The sequence below is a fragment of the Alligator sinensis genome, unplaced genomic scaffold (genome assembly GCF_000455745.1).
Source record: "Alligator sinensis unplaced genomic scaffold, ASM45574v1 scaffold138_1, whole genome shotgun sequence".
In the NCBI taxonomy this organism is placed as follows: Eukaryota; Metazoa; Chordata; order Crocodylia; family Alligatoridae; genus Alligator; species Alligator sinensis.
The window spans coordinates 220,160-224,265 of NW_005841862.1; the positions used below are offsets into that span (position 1 = coordinate 220,160).

Below are 4,106 nucleotides of genomic sequence, written 5' to 3' on the forward strand. Positions count from 1 at the left end.
TACTACTGACACATACAGTATTTGTGTAGATAGTTTGCAGTGCAGATAAAGTTGGATGGAAATAAAATTAATAAATTAAAAATAAACAGTGCTGGAAACAAAAGCACTGATAGCTACTTCTTCCTTTGCCTTTCCTCTAATGCACAAAATCTGTATTTTGATGAGGCTCTGCAACTGCTGATACCATTATAGTATTATGTGAGGAATCCAGCCAGGAGAGACCCAGCTCTGTTAGGTGGGGCAGTGATTTCAGCAACTGTTGGAAGAAGCATGAAACTCTGAACTCTTGTCAGGGAGAAATTAGTATGGTGCTGTTATGGGGCACTGTATTTAGGAAAAATGTAATGAAAGCCAACTTAATATGGGTATGTGTGTTTGTTGTTTTTCCTCTCCATCTATAGCACAGAAAGAAGCCTCATTGAAGCAGGCATGGAAACGCTTGCAGGTGTGTCTTGTTGTTTTGTTCTTAACTGAAACATAAGCAAATCGTGTATGTGACTTACTGACTATGCATCATTAAAAGTGAAGTGGGTGCAACTGCTTTGCTAGGCCCTTCGATTAGGTGCAGTATCAGTGCACTGAATGCTGGAAGGGGGAAACTGGGGATCTGTCTATATTGCAATTGGAGGTGTGACCACAGCCTGAATAGGGATAGCTACACTAGCTTTACTCAAGCTAGCTTGGGTAACAATAGTAATAAAGCCTAGGCCCGTGTATCTGCATAAAGCTTTGGTGCAGGCTGTCCAAGTTCACCAGGGACTCTGGGTGCACGCTCAGGTAGTTGGTCTATATGTTCACATGCTCACAATTTTGGTTACTCATGCTAGCTAAATTAAACCCTCTGCAAGTATGCCTGCCCATGTGACAATCACTTTGCAATGAGATCAGGACCCAAGTCACACTCGCTCTACAAGCAGACACCCCTCCCCCACTCCAGAATATGAAAAGGTCAGTCAGTGGTCACTCCCAATCTTAACATGGTTAAGGCAAACCAGTTTCTATAGCCAGCACATTTCCTGCTCCCAGCACCTTCCGCTGGCTGCCCAGAGTGTAGCCCAGTACAGCCCTGGCCCCACCCACCCCACGCAGATCTGGGGGCATATACCACCCCCATGCTCTTCTAGACCAGGGGTGGGAGCAGAGGCAAGAGCCACTGGATGAGCTGCCAGATGAGCAGCTCCCGGACTGGCAGGGCGTAGGGGGAGGGGGGGGGCGCCCCGTAGTGGCAGGAGCCACTCACCCCCTCCCCATGCCCTCCCACCCCAGCTGGGCAGCTCTTGCCCCAGCCCAATCCCACCCTCACTGCAGGGGCATTGATCTGCCTCCCCCCCGTCCGCCGCCAAACTGACTTACCAGCTGGAGGCAGGTGTGCCAAGCATGGTAAAGGAACCAATCCCCCATTTATAACATTATTCCTATGGAAAATTGTTTCCAAGTTACAATGTTTCAACTTAAGACCTGGTTTTCAGGAACCAACTGCATTTTAAGTCTGAGGACTGCCTGTAATCGAAAGATGCAGTTTCTTCAGTTCTACAGTCATTAGAATGAAATGTGCGTCTCTCTCAGATTCATAACACAAAATGTAGCCGCTTTGAGCATCTTGACATTTCAGCCAGTGAAAGTTGTTTTCATACGTGAGTCAATGTTCACCCAAGTTAATATTTTCACACCTCCCAGATCTACCTCTTTGTCTGCTCATGTGAAAAGTCTCTTATTACCCATCCAATATCCTGGCAATACCAGGGCTAAAGCAAACGGATTGAAACTTCATGCCATTATTTCTAAAACTCATAGCATGCGGGAACAATGTCCTTGGGAAGAGCTGTGGTAGATCCCTGATGTAGCACCTATAGCACTTGTCAAGGGGTCCATGATCCTAGTTTGGCTTCTTTTCATTCAGTTCACTGTTAGGGGTACCATGTCAGAGTGGCAGCCCTTGGCCTCTGGGAATTTACTGACTCCTGTGTCATTCAGCTCTCATTAGCAGGTTTAATCCCTCTGTCTGGCATCAGTCTTCTCTTGGCACTAGAAGAGCAACATCAGGAAGCAAATCCATGTAAGTGGACTTTTTTAATGATGGTTAAAGGTGCAGGGCTGAAAGCCCAGTGGGAATGAATATTAATAGGACACAGCCCATGCACATCACAAGCAGCCCCTGCAAAAGAGGTTCAGCTCTCATTTGTCAGTGCCAGGATTTAAAAGGACTCTATGGCCTCATCAGTATGCTGAGGGACAGGTCTTTTGATTTGAAACCAGGTTTGTCTGTCTGTCTTTCTTTCAAAATGGCCACTGACAGGAGGGTTTGCTCAGAGCTCTGAAAGCTTCTCTCTGTTTTGTGAGCCCTTCTCCTTCTCTTGTTTTGTTTTCCCTCCCCGAGACAGTCTGACCCCTTCCCCACTTTTCATTACTTTTTCCTGCTCCCCATCCCTTACTCAGACCTTTCTCCTGCAGAAATACTCTGCCCCTCCCTTCCCCTCCCTCTCCCTCAGGATGATTTTTGTTTTCCCTCCCTCTCCCTGCAGCTTTTCTGCTGCTTATTGTTTTCCCTTCCCTTTCCTGCTACACTGCTTACCTTTCTCCTCTCCCCTGGGGTTAGTTTGTTTTTTTCCAGTTTCTTTGTTCCCTGCCCTGCCCATCCCCCAACCCCTCTGGTTCCTTGCAGGGTTAACCATGTTTTTGCTGGAATGGCTGAAGGCAGCTCCCAGCAGTTCACTGCTGGGGCTTCAGCCCCTCTGGACCAGAGCTTTGGTCTCTGGCTTCATGCCCCTCCCTCCATTGGAGTGGATGAGTGTGCTGCTGCTCTGGAGGTGCTCATAGACTGCAAACATGTTCTCTGTGCTCCCCAGGTGAGTTTGTTGTGCCCCAGCTCAAGTCTGGGATCGTCCCCGGTATGCAAAGGCCAATAAAGATACCAGGGGTGAAAGTACAAAGAAGGTTTATTGCTAGCAATAAAAGGTGCAAGCGGAATAATTCACATAACAAGCACACCAGATCACTATTTCTAAGCATCTTTTATACAGGAGTTTTCAAGCCTTCGCAAGCGTGCTTGTTTAATGATTGGTTATAAGTGAGTGACACAAGAAGTTCTTTACTGAGCATGTCTCTATACCTGTGTTTTAGCCATGTATCTCATTTACATACATATGTGTTTCATTAGCATACTTTTTCCCCACCTAGGGGTGTGATTTTTAGTATTTTAATGAGCCCTTTAACCCAGTACTCTGTTTCTTCTTTTGTTTTCAAGCCTCCTTTATCCGAGACTGTCTCCTCCTTATCATTGCAGATGGGCATTTTTCACATGGCATTCTCTTCTTCTTATCGTCTCTGAGTAGAGGTTTCTAGGTCACTCCTTACATTTCCCCCCTTTGGAGCATTTTTAATTATTATTATAACTGCTCCATTCAATTTGGTTTAACACAAATCTAGTATCATCAGCTTTCTTTGTTTGTAAAATCATTTGATTTACCTTAGGCCTGAAGATAGATATAAAAACAGGTAAGCATTGGATACAGCAACAAACCATAATTCCTATAATACAGAACAAGACAACTGTACTAACTAACTGTCTCAACCATCTAAAATTGGGAAGCCAGGAATTTAACCAGGAAAAGTCTAAGCCAGATGATTCTTTTAACGTCTGTGCCAATTGTTGTAAGGCACCAATTTTGTCTTCAATCAGCACAGAATTATCGGTGAGGTTGAAACAACACATTCCTTTTAAAGTTTCACACCCAAGATTGTGTCGAATCAATAGCGGCTCTGTTCTCGAAGACATCGTCCCTTAATTGTTTTTGTTCAGCATTCAGGGCTGAAAGAGCTTGGGATGTAACGTTTAGTTCTTTTGCTAGAACACAGGCCACTGCATTAAGATTTCTGCTATTACTTACAACGAGGCCCGGAACCCCCACCATAGATACAGCTAATGCTACGTATTCAGCCTTAGATAATAGTCCAGGGGAATCATTCTCATCACAATCAGCAGTGAGAGTAGTGTATGCCCACTTATACCTCCCACCGAGAGGGGTTTGTTCAGTGTTCATTAGGTCAGATTTCCTTGGAAGAGCTGCAGTTACCCGGGCAATGGTGCATGGTCCTCCAGTAGCGTT

General features: G+C 45.4%; 1 protein-coding gene across 1 annotated transcript in view; it reads left to right on the forward strand.

Annotated features, from left to right (window-relative positions):
- Nucleotides 1-419: 419 nt before the first annotated feature.
- Nucleotides 420-4,106, forward strand: part of PLB1 (phospholipase B1) — a 113,446-nt gene continuing 109,759 nt past the window's right edge. Inside the window, exon 1 of the mRNA XM_025215868.1 lies at nt 420-445. The gene's annotated coding sequence lies outside the window, so the exon portion shown is untranslated. The remainder of the gene's footprint in view (nt 446-4,106) is intronic.